Source organism: Pocillopora verrucosa, chromosome 3 (assembly GCF_036669915.1).
Source record: "Pocillopora verrucosa isolate sample1 chromosome 3, ASM3666991v2, whole genome shotgun sequence".
NCBI classification, from domain to species: Eukaryota; Metazoa; Cnidaria; class Anthozoa; order Scleractinia; family Pocilloporidae; genus Pocillopora; species Pocillopora verrucosa.
In genome coordinates, this window is record NC_089314.1 from 15596686 (window position 1) to 15618050 (window position 21365).

The following is a 21365-nucleotide window of genomic DNA, read 5'->3' on the forward strand; positions in this document are numbered from 1 at the left end:
TCTTCACTTGGAATCTTGTTTCTGTATTTTATTCCACAGCCTTTGGCAACTTCTCTGAATTCTTTTCGGTATATTGGAACTAAATTCTTTTTCGATTTTAATAATTGGTACAAAAATAATTTTTCTTGGTAATATAAACATTGGAGAACATGAATGTTCCAAAATTATGAGCTTTGATTCAACGGATATCTAATATTCCTGACCATCCAGTTACAAACATTGACGCTCCACTTCTGACACCAACAAGATATGTCCCCGTCAGACCCTGAGTTGAAGTAAATATTCAGAGAAGAAGGGAAATCAGAGTAATCGAGGATATGCTTGGATTGAGAAATAAGCTGGAGGCGACTCGAGAAGTTAAAAGAAATCTAAATTCAAAGTATCAAGTCCGGAAGAAAGAGAGCAAGAAAGAAAAATTAGAGTAATCAAACAGATTATAAAGAAAAGAAATTAATATCAGAATTAGTCAAACAGACAGCACATTGAGAGGTTTCGCGAGGTAATTTGAGGATGTTGAAGATTTTGGACGAGACAATTTATGCAAATAGCAAAACCTGAAGTCCTGTGGCTAATAAAGGAAAATCGTAGGACAAGAGTAATGATGACTTTTTCCAATTGTGAGATGGTTAGAAAAGTATTATTCAATGGGAATGTTTAACTTCTGAATGCTCATTTCCAAAGTTACGCAATCGGAAATCTTGAAACAACAGATGAATCTTAAAAATTTGATAGTTTAATGGATACTATTCAAAACAGAATTCAGAATTTAAATGAAAGAAAAGAGGAATTTCGGCAGGTGTTTCAATGATCGCCAATCGCTTTGAAAGGGCAAATAATTCATTCATGAGTAATAACTACAATATAAGCAATCCAACGAAATGCTAAGTATTTGAAGACCATTTTTCAGGATTACGCAGATGAGTTAAAAAATTATAAATTAAATAATTGATAGCAAAGCTGAAAAGGGCAGAATATTCCCATCTCATATTCTCACACTTGGCCTTCCTTCAGTATTGATTGGAAATTTTATAACATCCCATAGCACCTCTATAACACCCAGGATCAAGTTAAGAGGCTTTCTGAAAAAAGATTATAAGAAGCACTTCAAGATATACCAAGCTTCATTGTCTTCAAAGACTTACGATATAATGGTTGATACATTTCTTTAGCTCTTATGCAAAGCATTGGCTCATTTTATTCCTTTTGATGAAGGAAAAGTTCTGAAGGACTTGAACGATTACTTCATGGTAAAGAGAAAACTCGGAAAGATTACCGGTTGGGAATGGCTGTCATTTGTTTTTGGTGTATTAGTTCAAAATGGAAAGAAAACTTTGAAGAGTTTATTAGGGCGTTAAAGGTTTTTGGAAGGGATTGCCTGCTTTTAAGAAGTTGACTAGAGAAGGAGTGTCTGGGGATGTTGCAAAGCTTTGGCCGATGAAGTAAGCCATCTGACAGATTTATTTGCCTGTCCTGAAGCATTTCCCGAGACCAACGTTAGACTTTGAATCTTCAAATGTAGTTCATCAAGCGGATATTCTATTACTTCCATATGACAGACTTCCAATAGGAAAAAAGTGTATAAATATGCATTAGCAGTTGTTGATCTTGGAAGCAAATTGAAAGCCGCCGAACCTCTCCAACTTTAGCACTTTCACTTTCCAATACAGTCCAGAGATGAACTTCAAATAAGGAAAGAAATAAACCGATTGGGTTATGAGGCTTCCAAAAGTTGTTTCAGTTTTGAATAGTGAAGTGACCAGGTTGACTGGAAAGAAGCCTGTTGAGGCGATCAAAAAGAAGGTAGTTGACGCGAAGAGTTCAACGACTAATTTAAGACCAGATACCCTGAAGGAAAGGGACTCGACTCTTCATAGAACGCGAGATATTCCTTTGCCGCTGGTGAGCTGGAAGGTGGTTAAAGGCGAGTCACAGATCCAATATGGTATCCGAAGGTCTTCAATATCAAGAGAACACTTGTGAATAACGAGAGCCAGTTTCCTACTATCTGAGTTGCCCCCTGATGGAATTCATTATTCAAAAATACAAACAATCTATTTATTCGCTTTTTCGTTAAAATGTGCAAACATAAATCTCTTTATTGAGGCATCCTGGTATCGCACAGACCACAACTCAAACAGTAAAGTACTGCAATATAATAACTACTTTGTTCATCGGCAGAAATATTGGACAAGATGGCGGCCGCGCTCGCGCATTTCGTCCATAATGGCGTCCAAATAATGTAAGAAACTGTTTGGAAATTTGTAAAATTTCTAAAATATAACAATCAGGAGCTCATGGTCCCGTCTGCTCTCGATCGAGACATATTCAGTACTGATTCTGCTATTCATCAAATCTCACAGGGACTCGATAAATTAAAACCACTCACTTCCCGAGCCAGTTCTTTTGTCATTAATCATTGATCTAGGTAACCATACAGTTCTTCAAAATCCGTCGTTCTCCATCCCAAACACTCGCCTATTACAGGAAAGTGCATCAATAAAGTCAACTGCTCTCGATCGAATTGACTGCTACAGAGTTCGAAGCGTCCAAATGTCCTGTAAAATTGCCATTTACTCCCATCAAAAAACTTCCCAACACGCCAGAATATCCTTTATTTTCCATGTTGGGTAAGTGACGAGACGCCATGTTGAAAACTACGACTGAAATAGTTAACCACGAGCAACGCTGATCTTCGTATATGTCCTTGCAGGGAAATAAATTAGCTCTCAAGTCCTTTTCGGAATAAAAATATGCCAGGCATTGAATGCAAATTCAGTAGGAAATTTAGTGTTAACAACTGAGTTGAAAACGCAAATTAGTTGGTTTGAAATGAATCCCTGACTAAAAAGTTACCTATGTTTTTGTCACGTTTCAATGAAATAAGTGGGGGTTCATTTTAAATCCAATGACCGACCTGGAACTTTCAAATGCGCTCGCTCACGATGAAAAACTTGTTCTTTCATTCATAACGTAGAGAAAATATCGGGTCCCAAGAGATCCATTAAGATCACTGATCACTTTACGTGTATCTCTCCCAATGGTATTAACTGCAAAAATTGCTCTTATGGCGATAAGTTATACATTGGCGAAACAGGAAGACGACTAGCTGACGGATTCCAATAACACCTTCGCGACGTGGAAAGAAATGACTGGGACGCATCCAAACCAGTCGCTAGACACTTTAATCTCCCTAATCATTCTAAACAGCATATGGCAGTCTGCGGCCTTTCCTTACATGTTAGCAGTTTGCAAAGCCGTTAAACACAAGAACAAAAATTTATCTTCCAAATCGGCACTCTTAATTCCCACGGAAGCAACGAGCGTTTTTCATTCATCTAATTTATTCCTGTTTTCTCGTCACCATATTCCCACCAATGGTGTAGCTCCACTTTCTGCATATAAACCTATACACAACCCACAATTCCTCTAATCGCTCTGACGAAGGGCTAACGCTCGAAAAGGTAACCTTTTTTACCCTTTACGGTGGCTAATTTACATTTTCAACTCAGTTGTTAACACTAAATTACCTATGTATGTAAACAAATCGCTAAATCTATAGGTATTATATTTAGGTCTCGCTTTTTCCTATCGTCTACAACCAAACTCACTTTGTACTACACCTTACTTTAGACTTATATCGTCTATTGTAACACCGCCTGGTCATCCATATACGTATTTAACTCAAATATAATTTATTATTTGCACAAGCGAGCTGTGCGGGCTATCATCAACTCAGACTATCGAGCTCATTCCGCTCCCTTATTCTCCAAACTAGGAATTTTAGATGTTTCCAAGTCAATACGTTTGAAATCGCCAAATTTGTGTTTTACTTCGTGGAAAAGGTTGTGATTATTCATCTTTGTGAATAACAATAAAAGCTAAGTTTTTCGTTTGTCTCAGATGTAGTCACGTGTGATGTAGATCGCGACGTTTCGAATGCATACTGCTAGTCTTCTTCAGGCGATGAGGTCGACTGGTCATGCGTGATCTTATAAAGATGCTCTGCTATGATTGGTTGTTTTTAAGCAGCTCTGATTGGTGCATTTCGATACTTGCTGTTTACTCAGTGATTTGCTCCCTCGGCGAACCGCTGTCGCATGGCTCTCCTGGTTTTGTGTTTCTTGATCGTGGGCATCCACGCTTCTGGAATTTCTATTCCACTATCCCTGTTGATGTTGTTAGGGTGAAGTCTTATATGAATAGCCTCTTTGACCCTGCGCGTGTAGTAATAAGGGTCACGTTCAAAAAACTTTACTTCATTCCACAGTGGCTTGTGTCCGGTGTTGTGGGCAGGTTCTAAAAGGGCGGAAGTCTCGGTACGGGCGATTCGAATGTCTCGATCGTGCTACTTAGTTCTGTCTTGTATAGGTCTTCCAGTCTCTCCAATGTACACCTTGCCGCATTCACAGGGAATCCTGTAAACTACACCATCTTGTTTAGCCGGGTCGACAGCGTCTTTCGGTTGTACTAACTGAGATCTTAGCGTAGTCTCCGACATGAAAACAGCGCGTACGCCTTGTTGTTGTAGGCAGCGGCGAAGCTGTTCGGACAGACCTTTAACATAAGGTAAAACCGCAGTGGCTTTGAACTCGTTGGCGTGTTCGGCACTGTTGTTTGGTTTTCCGCTCTTGGTTAGTTTCTGCAAGAAAGGAGAAGGATAACCATTAGAAACCAGAACAGATGACATATGTTTTTTCTCCTCAGAGATAACGGAGGGTTTTGTTACGAGGCGTTTGGTGCGCTCGTAAAGGCACTTAACAATACCGCGTTTTACTTATTGAGGGTGCTGTGAATCATACGCTAAGTATTGATTGGTGTGCGTGGGCCTCCTGTATACGCTGGTGTACGCTGGTGGAGAGGCAGCCGTCAGGTTCTCTTAAAACTGCGATGTCCGGGAAGGCGAGTTTGTTGTCTTTCTCTGTCTCCATGGTGAAGCGGATGGAAGGCTGCTGGTTGTTTAAATGCAGTAGGAAATCGTCTATGTTTTCGCGATCCAAGATGGTAAAGGTATCGTCCACGTAACGTTTCCAGATCCTAGGCTCGTAGGATGATGTAGTTATCGCCTGTTCTTCGAAATTCTCCATGTAGAGGTTGGCAATGAGAGCGGAAACCGGACTCCCCATGGCGGCGCCTTCTTTTTGCTCGTTAATCGATCCGTTATACTGAAAGTATGTGGATCTCAATACGAAGGTCAAAAGGTCAGCGATCAATGCAGGCGTTAGCGTGGTGCGGTCTGCAAGGCCTGGGTCGTTCTCGAGTTTCTGCAGTACGGCTTGTACAGCGTCGTCGATAGGAACGTTGGTAAACAGCGATTCTACGTCGAAGGATACCATGATCTCGTTGTCTAAGATCGTCTCATTGCTGACGGTGGATACGAAGTGGACTGAATTGGTCACCGTGTACTCTGACTTTCCTGTTAAAGGAGACAGGATGTTGGCTAAGTAAGCGGATAAATCATATGCAAAGGTGTTTACCACGACACGATAGGTCTTAGCGGTAAGTCGGCCTTATGGATCTTCAGTAAACCGTAGATTCTAGGCGGCTGTTTGTGTCGGGGTCGGATCTTGTTGTTAACGGCCTCTGATAGATATCCGCTTCGCTTCAAGGTGAGCAGCTTTTCGGACAACTTGCGGGTCAGACGGTCTGTTGGATCTTTGTTGAGGAGTGGTAGGGTCCGTTCTCAATAAGCGTAGACATCTTGGCACGGTAGGTGTCGGTATCCACGACTACGCTAGCGCGCCCTTTGTCCATTGGGAGGACCACGATGGACTCGTCTTCTTTCAGGTTTTTAAGTGCATCTCGCATCTTCGTGATGTTAGGCTCTCGTGGATCCGCCTGTTGAAGGATACTGTTAACAGCTCTTCTGACAGTATCTGCTTGTTCGGCGTCGAGTTGTCTTATGGCTGCTTCGACCTTGGCGATGATCTCTGTGGCAGGAATATTCCCAGGAGTTACGGCGAAGTTCAGTCCTTTCTTCAGTAGGGCTTTCTCGGCATCGCTAAGGGACCTAGAGGATAAATTAACAACTCAGTTAGCTTTGTCGACATACGGTGTGTCAACCGGTGACACAGCCGCCTGTCTGGTGGTGTTGAAGACTCGTTGGGTGTTGGTCTTAATCTGCTCTAGTATCCTGTTGGCGTGATTTGTCGAGAGAGCGGATTTTATGCTCTGTGCTGTAGATTCCGTATCCTTCTTTGCATCTCCCTTGGCCTTGTGTGTCAGTATGATCCGTTCCCTAGCTAGTTTGACCACTTGAACTAATTCAACCATTTAAGACATGCATTGTGCAGTTGCACTGTTTTCACTAATTTGAGTATTTAACCTGTTGAACCAATTAAGCTGAATTGAGAAGTTTGTGCAATTGAATGTATTAAGCTACCTATGTGTTTTTCCATTTAAAACATTTGAGCTAGATTGACTGTTTGTACTAATTAAAACCACTGTGCATTTTTGCAGTTGAACTATGCTCGCTTATGTGACTATTTAAGCCGTTGAACCATTAAAGCTAGTTTTGTATTTTTCGGGTGAGACAATTGAAACCAGAATTACCATTTGAACTACTTCAACTATTTAAGATAGATTGTGCAATCTGTCCTCGCTAGTTCGACTATTTAAACAATTAAACTTATTTAGTTTGTTTTCCAGCTAAACCATTCAAGCTAAGTTTGAGCATTTTAACTACTTCTACCTGGAGAAAGATTGTGCAATTTTTTCTTACTATAACTGCCTAACCTAAATTTTACTATTTAACCAGTTGATCCATTTAAGCTTGATTGTGCAGTTTGTTCCACTCAATCTATTAAGTTAGTTGAGCATATTGTGTAGTCGAACCATTTAAGATGGTCTGAGCATTCAAAGTACTTAATGCAATGAAGATAGATAAACCAGTTGAACTTATTAACCTAATTATGCATGTTTTCACTTAATTTATGCTAGCAATACATTTTTCTTCTATTGTGCAGTCTTAGCTAGTGGGATGTTTAAGCATTTTGTGCGATTAAACCTATTAAGCTAACTTTGAATTTCGTCAAGTAAAACCATTTGAGTTAGTTTGACCATGTAAACTACTTTAACTAGTTGAGATACATCCTGGAATCTGTACAGTTTCACTGTCTTCCCTAGTTTGTCTATTTAACCAGTTGATTCATTTAAGCTAAATTGTGCAGTTTAAGCTGTCGTACTATTTTGTGCAGTTGAAATTATTAAGCTAGATATGCATTTTTTGCTGTTAATTAAGCCAGTTTGACCATTTAAAAGACAATTCAACTATACAAATTCTACGATCTATCTCAACTGATGAAAGTAGTTTAAATGGTCAAACTAACCTAACTGGTTAAACTGATTAAAATTCACAACTAGCGTCATCGGTTAAATTGCACAAACTGCACAACTTATCTTAACAGATTCAAGTAGTTCGAATAGTCTTACTAGTTTATATGGTTCAACTGGTTATATAGTCAAACGAGAGGACATTGCTAAACTACACCAAGTGCTCAATCTATATCCATTGATAAATAGTTCAAATGGTCAAAGTAGTTTAACCTCAAAAATTGCATAACTAATTTAAATGGTGCAACTGCTTAATCTAACTTAACTGGTCAAGTTAGTTTAATTGGTTCAATAGTTAAACTAGCAAGAACAGCTGGACCGCTCAAATTGTACAATCTACCCTGATTAGTTAAATCTTTTAAATAGTCAACCAGAGAAAATGCATAACAAGCTTAAATGGTTGAAGTGCACAAACTGCATAATATAGCTTAATTGGTTAAAGAAGTTGAGATAATCAAGATAGTTCAATTCGTTAACGAGTTAATTACTCAACCTAGGGAAAACAGTTAAACTGCAAAAATTGGAAATTTTATCTTAATTTGTTGAAACAGTTAAAATGGTCAATCTAGCTTACATATCTAATAGAATAAGTTAAACCGCAAGCGAACGAAAACATGTTTTCGGTGCCAAAAAGCTCAAAGCAACGTAATTTAGCAACAAACAGGCAAAAGGGCTGCTTTCCAAGAGATAAGGGGTAATTTAACTGCAAATCATTATAAACATATTTTCGGAGCAAAAAAGCTGAAAACAAATAATTTAGCCACAAAGGAACGAAAAAATGTTTTTGGCCTCATAAAGGCAAAAACAGCGTCATTTAGCAACAAAAAAAAAACAAAAATGTTGTTTTCTGTGAGACAAAACTCAAAACAGCTAATTTACGTCACTTTCAGCTTTTTATCATTTAAACCACGGTGTTATACAAAGATTTCCATCGCTGGGAAAAGCTGTAATAACACACTTAAAAAAATTATCTTCTTTTCCTTCCTCATAAAAGGCTCCTTAGAGGGAGGAAAGTCTAACAACATAGATTGACAGTTGTTCATGTTGCAAGCGCATTAAAGGCTGCCGAACCTCTTACCTCAAAGTATTTCTCTGGGGTATTTAGAGCTTTTCAGACATTTACAATCGTGGACCACTGAGATGGCCTTACGTTCTTCAAGTTGATCCTGAGGGTGAATTCATGGGTGAAGTCACAGGAGAGATGGCAAAGGACAATATAACGATAAGAAGAGGAAATGCGAACGCTCACAGGCATCAGGAAATTGTTGAACGATTCTATCGAACTTTAGACGAACGTCTCTTCACTTTCCAATACAGTCCAGAGATGAACTTCAGAGGGAAAGAGATCAGCCGAATGGGTGAAGAGGCTTCTAGGAATTGTTTTAGCTTTGAATAGTGAAAAGATCAGGTTGACTAGAAAGAAACCCGTTGAAGCAATCAAAGAGAAGGTGGTTGACGTGAAGAGTTCAGCGACTTACTTAAGACTATTTTTATGCTTTCGAACGTGTGATTGGAAGAAATCGACTAGAGTGTTTAACGATCTAGTCTGAACATATCTAGTCTGAAATATCACTTAAGAAAGAAAGACTGCTTTTGACCGATTTAAGAAAGCTGTCCGACAGGTCTTTTTAAATAAGTTACGGCGAACCGCTGAATATGCACATATCAAAATTGAAACGCTTTCCAAACTTCTTAGATATCACGTAATTAACGAGTGGAAACGATTTTTTGCTGCGTGCAGTGCGTTTCGAGGAGCAAGCTTGTCAAGTTTTGGCATTTTCGATCTCGGAAGAAGTCGAGAAAAGGCCTTTTGCACCTTTGATTATTGATAGCTCTCAAAATTTTTTTTTTAACGAGTTTCCAGAAACCAATTTGGTTTTATTTACTTACTACCAATGTGACTTGTTAATGGAAAGTTTGATGCAAACTTTTTTCCGATGCAAAATTGCTTGGATCTCCATTACAGAGATCGCTACTTAAGCCAGTTATGCATCTTGGTTAAACCTTCTGAGCTAGTTTGATCATTTTAACTACTTCAACCAATAGAGATGTATTGTGCGATTTGTGCATTTGCCTATTCAACCAGCTGAACCAATTAAACTAGTCGGACTAATTTCAATACGCGAGAAAATTAAGCTTGTGAAGTTGAACCATTTAAGCTAGTCACGCATTTTGAACTACTGCAACGAATCAAGATAGGTTTTTCAATTTTGTAATCGAACTGTCTTCGCTGGTTTGACTATTTAACTGTTTGGACCAATTAAGGTACCTTGATAATTTTGTAACCACTTGAACCAATTCAGCGAGATTGTGCAGTTTGTGCAGTTCAACTAGAAGGCAGTTTAACCATTTCAACTAAATCAACCAATTAAGAGAGATTGTGCAATTTGTGCAGTTTAACTATCTTCCCTAGTTTGACTGTTTAACCAGTTAAACCATTTAAGTTAGTCATCCATCTCACCCGGCTGAACCATTGAAGCTAGTATGACCATTTGAAGAACTTTAACCAAGTAAGATAATTTGAAAATTTGTGTGATGTGTGGTGGTTAACTGTTTTTGCTACTTTAACTATTTAACAAGTTTGTAGTTGGTGCATTTTTTACTCATGTCTTTTTCTGTGTATGATATTTGAAATGTTTCTTATCTTCTTCAGACATTTTTAATGGCTTTTTGAAATGCTTCTTAGCTGTTTCCTAGCAATCTTCAACTTCTTCAATCATATTTTCCATGAATTCATGGACAATATTTTCTGTATATTTGTACAGGTTTGCTAAATCTGTCGTCATAAATACAGATAATTTCATAACCATATACACAATCTGTGTGTTTCTGATATGTTTCACTGTATGATTCATTCTGTTCTGGTGCACATTTTTTAATCTTTTCTGCCATGGCTTCAAAATCAGCATAATTGACAAAAGGAAATGGCAAATGTTTGTGGAATTTATTGAATTTTAATGCCCTGTTTTCTTTATCAGGCAGTTGCATTGCTTGGTCTACATTACTGACAAAGCAATCGATTAATTGGAAGTTTGTATCTCTTGGCTGGCAATTTTAAGATCATCTTCTGAATCAGCAATATTTAACACAGTGTTTAGTGTGCTATTGAAATAGGCTGTTTTCTTGGTTACACCATCTTGTGATATCCTTTCAAATGTGATAGTGATCGTCTCAACAAATTTTAAACCTTCCATTTGTTAATAAAATATATTAAAGTTCACACGGCAACCAGTTGGACAATCAGACATAGTTTGATGCTACTCTGGTTTGCAGATTTGATGAATGTAACCGAAGAAGTTACAATTCATAGACCCAATGTTTCGACACTCCTGTCTGGTGCCTCTACACGCTGCAACAAGAGGTCCTTTTATATGATCACTAATTAGCGGCCTTTTTCTGACGAGGTGTAAATAGGCGTCAGGAAGCAAACCGCCATCGTCACGATTTAAAGGAGCGTGGACGGAGCTAATATGCCAAGCCTCCAAACAAAGGCGCTGGTGGTAACGCCGATAAGTGTTGGTAATTTTAGAATTATCCCACCCACTTGTATGGTTAGTTCGGCATGTATGCTCTGATAAAGCTGAATTTTCCTTTTTGCAAAGGAAAACCGCTTTTTGGTGCTCTTTTAACCGTGTACCAAACTGAACGTTTCGTCTGTCCGATGTATTCGTTGTCACTGTCATTGCAAGGAATAGAATAAATGGTGTCGGTTCGTTGTTCTTTCGTGACAGGATCCTTAGGTTTGGCGAAAATATGCCCCAAATTCTGAAAAAGTTTTTGAGCATCTTTAACGTTGTGGCTAACACTTGTCTCTAAATTACCCTGAACCCCTCTGGACACATTAAAATCAAAAAAGGGCAAGGATTAAGATTGCGAAGGAGAGACTCAGAGAAGATGCTTCCCTGGGACAAAGAACTTCTTTGCCTGTGGAGGATATTATTCATCTGCTGTCTTTTTGCCTCCTTACTCCTACTCCTAATCCTGCCAACTCCTTCCGTCTATTTACTGCCAAGGTATCTCAGCAGCTTTTCCTCTACCTGACGCAGAACATTGGCTGTGCTCAAGTCATTCATGTAAGCCATGCCTGTTACGGCGTTCCTTCCTTGGTCAAGGGCAATAGATCACCCTTGCAGCCCTGTTCCGTCATTAGGTTTCACAGTGGGCCAGCTCGATGGTTTCGTGATGTATCCACTCGCAACCTTGTATGTGTTTCTGCAAAAGTTGTCTAGCCACTTTCTATGAATCTTTACTCTTAATTTGTAAACAGCCCTAAAACAGTTCCTTTGCCTTTCCACTAGTGTATTGATCCAAAAAACACAAGCACTCAATAGGATTATCTACCTAAGATTCTATGAGAATTTTAATGAGAATGATGGGTGCATTTTAACAAGTAACTTATCGAATTTCTCAGCTTCAGTTGGTACTTATTTTTCGCTCTCAAAATCTGCCAACAAGGGCGAGATTATGTTTATCTGCTTAGTTAACTTAGCGAGTACAGTTTTCCGATTTTCCTTTGACCTTTGAATCTCAAATTGCTTACCCTTTTCCGTTATTTCGCGCATCTACGTGAGTTTCTTCAGCATCTGCAACACTGGTCAGTGGAGATATTGCACCTGGTGACCAACGGCGAGATGATTTGTTTTCCAGATCCATTTCACGCCAGATGGCATCCTTTTCTTCATCGAAAGGATTTTCCTTTGGAAATCTCGCTCCCTGCTTCCTTTGTGTCCTTCCATGTGCGATTCACTCTATATCAAACTGTATCAGCCGTAAAATTCATTCTTTATTCCTCTAGATCAACGAAACGCTCGACACTGTGCGGTGGTTTACAATGCAAAAATCACGCTACCATAACCATTAATCCACGAGTTTACAAAATTTTCAATCCTTTAGCTTCCTCGTAGGTTCCTTGACAAACGACAGTCCAGTGACTGGTTCCTTAGCCATATACAAGGGAAGTATGAACGAAGCGAAAGAAGAGGCTCAGTGCCGAGGTTTGGCCTGAACTGGAATGAACCTCGGTAAAATCACGTAACCTAAGATCTTTGGACGGACTCGTTCGATCACAAAGGATAACCAATGTCAGAAACTGGTATTTACAATATCTGCTATAACCTTGAATACCATTGCCAGTTATTGCTTTTAAAAACAATGGCATACCAATACTGGCATGCAATGTACAAAAGAACCCACCACTTTGTTTCTCTGTCGGTTTGGTTCCTCTACAGTGCTCAACTGAGCTAACAGTTTATAACTGCGAAGATCACTTTCATATTCACATCTTTATCTGCAGTTCAAATATTTGACTTTCATATGTTCCAGCCGTTTATTCGCCACTTCACGGGTTTATTTGGAACCGAAATAGTGACCGGCTCCCAGTTGGCTTGTTAGCTCAGTTGGTAGAGCATTGCACCATCATCGCAGAGGTAATGGGTTCAAATCCCGTGCAGGTCTGAATTTTTTTCAGGCCTCTTTTACATACGGCTTAAGTAGTGTTCATAACTGCGGAGATCATTTTCATATTCACTTCAGTTTGACTGTTAAACCAGGTCAACCATTTCAGCTAGATTGTCCAGGTTGTGAATTTGAACCGATTAGGCTAGTTATTCATTGTTTTTCAATTGAAGCAAGTAAGCTACTTTGACCATGTGAGCTACTTCGACCAGTTAAGCTCAACTATGCAGCTTGTGCACTTGATCCTATTAAGCTAAAAATGCATTTTGTCCAGTTAAAGCCTTTAAGTTAGTTTGGTAGCATAAACCAATGGTGGATCGTGCAATTTGTGTAGTTTGACCATGTGAGGTACCTGTGTATTTAACTACCAAACCATCGAAAACAGGAAACCTGCAAACATTGTAAAATCTCTTTCCACTGGTTAGACTTGTCTAAATGGTGAAACTACCTTAAATTGTTCCAGGGGACAAAATGCATAACCAACTTAACATGTTCAACTGGACCAACTATTCAATCAAGTTTGATTGGTTGACCAGGTTAAATAATCAAACTAGCAAAAACAGTCAAACTGCAGAAACCTCATAATCTACATTGAATGGTTGAAGTAATTAATAGGGTCAAACTACCTGAAAAGATTTAACCGGACAAAATGTATAACTAGCTTAAATAATTTCACTGAACAACCCACCTTAATTAGTTCTACTGGTTAAAATGGTCAAACTAGCTCAATCGGTTAAAGGGCTTAATTGGTTTAATTGGTTTACATAGTCAAACTAGCGAAATGAGTTGAGCCACCCAAATTTAACAAGCAATCTTATTTCGTTAAGGTCGTTAAATGACACTAGCCTTTATGGTTTAACCAGATAAAATGCATGACCAGCTTCAACGGCCGAATTGAAGAAAATGCATAACTGGGTCAAATAATTCAATTGCAGCATCTGTAAAATGTAGTTTATTGAATCCAGTAGCTAAAAGGGTCAAACTAGGTAAATGGTTAAACTGGTTAAATAGTCAAACAGGGGTACTGCACCAATTGGACAAATTATCTTCATTTGTTCACGTAGTTTAAATGCTCAAAGTAGCTGAGGGCTAGGTCTAAATTGAACAAAAAACATCACTAGCTTAAAAAGTCAGAAAAGCAATTATAGTTCAAGTGAAAAAATTGCAAAAAGCGGAAAGATTTAAACTGTACAATCTTATCGCAGCGAAAGGTTTAATAGCACTGTAAATAGAGATTACTTCATGGAAAATGCGCGCGTACGATTTTTATTCACGAGTTGTGTAGTATCAGAAAACGTACGAGTGAGCGCAGCGAACGAGTGAGTTTTCTGATACGTATCAACGAGTGAATGAAAATCGTACAAAGCATTTTCCATGCTGTAATGTGTTTATTTCATAGGTGCTGAGATTTTTTCGTGTTGTCGTTGGTAGACAAATAGCACAAATGGGGCGATGAAAAGCGTAAAAAAAGTAGTTTGAAAATTTCTCAACAACAAGTTAATAAAAGTGCATAAAGTTCATAACACTTAAGCTTACCTGTGTTCATCAGATATCAATCAAGTTCAATGTCTATTAATATTATAATAAAGGAAGCCATGCCAACAAACTACTTAGTGTCATGTAAAGAAAGTCAATATTCAGTTATCATCAGAGTCACTTTCCAGTTCTAAAGGCCTCAGACGTTTCCATCTCGCCGCTTCGTGACTTGACGGATCTGTGGTAAGCGTCGGAGACTGATTTACTTTGTTGATATGAATGGAAAAATTACCACCTTGAATAACAGCTCCGCTGAATAGTTCAATTTATTCCCTTTTCCTTGCTTCTTTAGCTCTTTTGCTTGAATTGAAGAACTTTTCTGGTTTTCTCAAAGACCAAGTCGTTGATTATGCTGGCAGAATAGCCCTTTTTCTTCAAATGTCATTCGAAGCTGGCCATTAAACTTTGAAGCCAAGTCGGCTCGTACTCGTTGCAATCTTTAGTGCGTACGGAGATAATAAATTCGCTAATGAATTCATTCAACTTAGCCGCTGGAATATCCTCAATTTTCCTGTCTTCGTCCTTCGTTTTCAAAAATCTTTCAGGCAATCTTACATCTCTTTCAGTTTTTTGAGCGGTATTTTTGTTTTCGTGTTCTAAAATGAATTCTTCAACTGAGTAAACAGAAGGGAACCTTCCCTTGGCCATTTTTCAAAGCGCGCGGGTTTTGTGCAACGGCTCTCTCATGCCGTTCTCTTCAGCACGTTCCTTTATCATTAGTGAAATTTCGTCGTTCGCGTTGCTGATTGGACGAACGATTATTTTTCACGGTGAAATTTTTTCGTTCGTACTCCTGATTGGCTACATTTAGAATCAGTACGAATTTTATTCACTACGATTTTTTTAGGTAAATCTCAGTACATATGAAATAAAAGGTTTTTCGCATGTAAGCAGCAGATCACGCTATTTTTAGCTCTATTTTACTGAAAAAAAAATCAGCGTTTGCTTTTCTGTGCAATTAAAACTAAAAAATTACGACATTCAGCGACAAACAACCGAAACAACGTTTCTGAAGCTGACATCTTTGTGATTTAGCTTTTAGCTACGTAAGGGCAGAAAACCTCTTTTCAGAGCAATGAGACTAGAAACAGCTTAATTCCACAGTAAACAAAAAAAAACCACGTGTGATAGAGATAAAAAGAGCGTAGTTCTAGCACGAAAAAAGCAAAAATGTTGTTTTTAGTGAGATATAGATAGATTCAGCGTGATTAGCCGTAAACTGGCGAAACCTTTTTCCAGTGCAAAAAATCTCAAAAAAGCGTAATTGAACACCAAACAAAGACAAACGTTCATTTAAGTGAGATATAGCTAGAATCAGTGTGATTAGCTGCAAAAATGGGAAAACCTAGTTAGCACCTAACGTACTTGGCAGAAAAAATACAAAAATTGTGTAATGAGTGAGACATAGCTAGAATCAACGTGATTACCTGCAAACAGGCAAAAACCTTTTTCCAGTGCAAAAAAGCTGAAAACAGCGTAATTAAACAGAAAAACGCCAAAAACATTATTTTGAGTGAGATCTAGGTACTCTTAACGCTGGGGACAGGAGAAAACCCTTATACCGTGCAAAATTCAGTGTAATTTAGCAACAAAACAGCAAAAACGTTCTCTTGGGCGGGATAAAGCTCAAATCATTTAATTAGTTCCAGAGTTCGCGCCTTACCTTATACCGTGTTCGCCCCCACACTTTTCGAGTTCGACCCCATCAAGTCGAGTTCGCCCCTTGATTGAGTGATATCCAGATGAGTTGATTCGTAAGTTGATGAGTAAATTCTTCAGTCTTAATTTCATAAATAAAGCTAAATGGATACAAGTCTAACAACTTAAGCAATGCTGTCGCGATGAAAGCCTGGTTTGCATCTTCTCAAGTCTGGTTGTTACGATCAACACATTTTGTGTTTGTTAGATAAACTGTGTGGTTCTCTTTATCACAAGTTCAGTGTATACAGTTATTTCTGGTAACCCCAGATCCCACGCAGAGTATTTAAATGATTCCGTCAAGCCAGTTCCCAAGCAGGTTCCACGCAATTGCCAAAATTCAAAATGGTTGTCACTGACGTGACATTTGGCACATTCTACTTGTGCCTTCGTCACAAATCAACTTAGCCATCCTGTTCATGGAAAAACTTGAACAAATCGCCTTCTCATCCTGCCGCCTCGTCAGCCCATACAAACGCTACGTAGACGTCATATATCTTCAAACAGCCAAATGAAGAGAAGGCAAATGAATTCCACGACACCATGAACAGTCTACACCTGAGACTAAAATTTGAGATCGAGAAACCCACTGCATCACCAGAAGGCCTATCTTTATCACTACTTGACTTGCAAGTCCCTATCACGACGAACGGCGAGAGCTCCTTTGAATTTTACAGGAAACCTGCGAAAAAGCCGCTTTTCGTACACCACCAGTCTGCCCTACCAAAGCGCTGGAAGACTAACTTCATTCGCAACGAACGGAGGCGTATACAGCAGAGATGTTCAACCCAAATAACATCCAACAAACACGACCGCGACTTCGACAACATTCTCCGCCTCAACGGATATCCAGAACGCACCATACAGGAAACAAAACACCTGCAAAATCACCAAACACAGACAAAAGAGTGGCATTATCTCAAAATCCCGTTCATCTCAGACCTGCTAAACCGAAAAATCACGGGAATCTTCAAGAGAGAAAACATCCCAGTGCGAATTGCCCACAAGTCCTACACTCTGAAACAAGCCCTTTCACACAACACAACAGAAAGGAAATGCAACAGACCAAACTGCCCCATCGCAGACACCAATTTATGCCTACAGAGAAACACCGTTTATCAGCTCACGTGCAAAGCTTGTGGCGAATATTCAATCGGAAGCACGACACGATTCCTACATGACCGAACAAAAGAACACTTGACCAACGACAACTCGTCGGTAAAAAACATCTCACAACACGCTATCGCAACAACAGCCATAACATTGAAGTCAAAGTGATCACGCGTGAAAATGACCCCTTCAATCTGCGATTGTACGAAGCGTATTACATCAGAAAGCACAAGCCGGGACTGAACTCCCGTGAGGAATGCACTGAACTTAACGATCTTCGATTTTAATAATTTACTTTAATGAACTATTTTAATTAACTGTTTTTAATATTTTAGAACATTTTATCACGCCATTAGTTTTCATGCGTCCTATTGGCTAGTTCTACACTATGCTAATTTACAGTGGCACCTCCAACGTTTAAAACCATAGCGCAAATATTTTATTGTCCACCCTGATGATGCCGTAGAACGGCGAAAGCTCAGAGGTGAATAAAGAAAGAACCACAGTAGCACTTAAAGGCTTCATTTGATCAATATCCCACATCATTACGACATGCTACTAAAGGACACGTTCAAACGTTTAGTCAACTCATCTAGATATCACTCAATCAAGGGGCGAACTCGACTTGATGGGGTCGAACTTGAAAAGTGTGGGGGCGAACACGGCATGAGGTAGGGGCGAACTCAAAGGAGCGAACTTGATAGGGGGCGAACGCGGTGCAATTCATCTACACTGGTTGAAGTTCTTTAAATGGTCGAATTAACTTAAAGGAATAAACGGCACAAACTGCTGAATCTAGCTGAATTGCTTGAAGTAATTAAGATACTCAAAGAAGTTTGACTATTAAAAACCAAATGAACTAACTAAGCTTTACAACCCAGTAAGCCTCTGACTATTTTCTCTAGTTGAACTAAGGTAAGCTGTGCAGTTAAACCTCTTAGGCTAGGTGTGCATTTTGTTCAGTTAAATCGTTTCAGTTAGTTTGACTATATTACCGACTTAAACTATTCAATACAGATTGTGCAATTTCTACAGTTTCACTGTTTTCGCCAGTTTGATTATTTAATCAGGTCAGCCAACTAGGCTTGATTGAAAAGTTTGTCCAGTTGAACCTATTAAGTTGCTTCCACATTTTGTCCTTTTGAACAATCTTATCCAGTGGAAAGAAATTTTGCAATTTTGCAAGTTGACCCTTTTGGATAGTTTGACTAATTCCTTAAATAGCAAAACCGGCGAAGATAGTTAAATACACAAGTAGTTTAAATGGTCAAACGGTGAGATAGTCAAACTAAAGCTGCACAATGCAAACTGTTCAAGTAGACAAAGTGCATAGTTATGCATTTTGTCCCCTTGAACAATATTAGCTACTTTGAGCATTTGAACTAATTTAATCAGTTAAGAGAGATTGTGCCATTTGTGCAGGTTAGCTCTTTTTAATAGTTTTACTATGTGATGAAATGGTCAAAACAGCAAAGATAGCTAAGTAAACAAACTTAACAATTCTATCTCCGTTGGTTGCAGTCACTGAAATAATCAAACTGGCGTAAAAGGTTCAACTGAACGAAATGCAAACAACGTTAAATTGTTCAAACGATAAAATAGTCAAGCTATCGCAAACGGTATAACTGTGCAGTCTACAAAATCTATGCCAACCGGTTTAGACTAGTTCAAATGGTCAATAAAGCCGGAATTATTCGAGTGGACAAAATTCAGAACTAGCTGAAATGGTTAAACTAGACAAAACGCATAAATAGCTTAAATGACTCAACCGGCTAAATTTCCATCAAACTGTACAAATTACACAATCTGTAATGTTTGTGGAAGTAGTTCACATGGTCAAACTATCTTAAATGCTTTAACTGGAGAAAATGCATAAATAGCTTGATAGCATCAACTGCACAATCTATCATCAATGGTTTAACTGTCAAGTAGCTAAGTTGGTCAAACTTAGCTGAGAGTTAGGGTTTTAATGGACAAAAAGCATAACCAGCTTAAACACCTTAAGTGGCTAAATAGTCAATCTAGCAAAGAGACAGTTAAACTGAAAAAATCGCAAACAGCGGAAACAGTCAAACGACACAAAATGCAGAAAGAAACTGAGTTAGTTCAATCGGCTCACATGAACAAAATTCACTAAGAAGCTAAATTGGTTCAAATGGTCTAAGTGATCAAACAGGTGGAACAAGCTAAATGAAAAATTTTCAAGTAAAGATATTGTCTCTAGGTCTGTTTTTTTTTTTAAATTGAAATGGTTATGGTTAATTAGTAATAGGATTTCATGTTGTCCAGTTCTGTCTGTAATCATACTTGTGATAAACAAATAGTCCAATTTTGATCATCATTGTTCATTACAGACTGAATTGGATTCCATTTGGTCCTATCACCGTTGTTTTTGACACCAAAAAGATTTTTCGGTTTGTTTGTCGCTAAATGGACGCTGTTTTCAGTTGTATCTCACTGGACTAAATTTTAAGCTTCTATGTAGCTAAATTACGTCTATTTTAGATTTATGTCACCAAAAACATTTTCCACCTTGTTTGCTGCGGCATTGAGCTGTTTTAACTTCATCACAGCCAAAAAAGGTTGTGATAAAGGCTGTTTTCAGCCAATCACCCCGATATTCAGCCCATCCACAGTTTTCCTTTTTCCACTGCTGAAAAAGACTCTCTTTCGCAGCTTATTATTGTGGCTATATCTTACAAAAACAAACGTTTTTGCTTTTTTCTCGCTAAATTGCAGTCTTTTCAGCCATAACACCGGAAACATGTCCTCCTTTGTTTGCAACTGAATGAGCCCTTTTTTGCCTTACTCTGATAACCACCACACCTGGAAGAATATTCTTCGTTGTATGTCACTCAATGCAAGATCAGTCTGCAATAAGCTGAATAAGTTCCATTCCATTCCATTAATTAACTGGGTTACATTACAAACCTTCATTGAATGGGGATAAAGCAGCACTGGTTGTGTTTTTCAGAGATCAAATAAGTGATAAGCATAGGATGGGTTAATCTTGATGATAGTGTGGGACGTGGTACACATTGGTTTTTTTTTTTAAACAATTTTATTTACAAGACGATCACTTACACTACGTACAGTATTAATTACACTTACATTGTACTTGCTACTTACACTACTTATACTTATACTTACACTAATTATGCATACACTACATTACGATACATGTATTACAATACTATTAACGTTAATTTAATTTACGGTTGACGTGTTTACAAAGTTCTTTTCAATTAAAAGAATCCCAAGTAAACATACAGGTCTCAAAAATGCTACATTTCTTTGGATATTTACTTTTGGTATAGCTTAAACAAATGTTAATGAAATTAAGTATGTCTAACCTAAAACAACAGCAGCATGAAAATTAAAGTAAAAAATGCCCAAGTGCGATAAAATTTCGGAAGTTCCTTTTTTGCGGTCGCGATTTCTTTTAGGATTTCAAGTTTTCCCGTGATGAAGAGTAGGAAGATTTGAAAATCTAAGATGTCTCTGCGAAGGCTTGTGCAGAAAATGTGATATTTGGCTAACAATAGGCAATAATTTAGGACTTGCCAACGCTTTGTCCTATAATGCCAGCCATAGAGTATATGACTTGTGGATAACGTTATTGTTTCATTTTGTACACATTGGGTTGTTATAAACCTCATAAGAGAGAATTAAATACATAGACAGTTTTGGTCTCCATTGTCTAAAAGAGGTTATAAAGGTGTCCAATACATTTAATCTCAATTATGTGTATAACAGCACTCAGAATCAGGATTTTTCAGTGTCTTATGTGGATGTTATTGTTTGTTTTACATGAATGTCCACAGTATGCGAACGATATGTTATACTGTCGTAAAAGTGTGTCCCCCTACTGATTATGCTTATTATGAAAAATTAATGAAAAGTATTTTATAATGGTATATTCATTGAAAATCATAGCAAAATAGGTGCCGCTGTTAACGATTGTCCTCAAGATTGAGATAAAATCAACTAATAGTGCTCCATGGATTGATGCTGAAGTTCTTAAAGCTGTTAGAAAGAAAGAAAGAAAGAAAGAAAGAGAGATTAGAAAGCAGGCTTAAAAGTGATTCTCTGAATATTACTGGGCAATATTTATATTGCATCGTGAAGGATCTCAAATCACTTATTAAATGGAAGCATAATTAATATTTTAGGTCTGTCATCAACTCTGACAAAAAACCCTGAGCGATTCTGGTTTTATTATCAAGCTAAACACAACA

At 38.3% G+C, this 21365-nt stretch overlaps 1 pseudogene; it reads right to left on the minus strand.

Annotated features, from left to right (window-relative positions):
• Positions 1-4063: 4063 nt before the first annotated feature.
• LOC136279595 (uncharacterized) lies at positions 4064-11982 on the minus strand (annotated as a pseudogene).
• Between the last annotated feature and the right edge of the window lie 9383 nt (positions 11983-21365).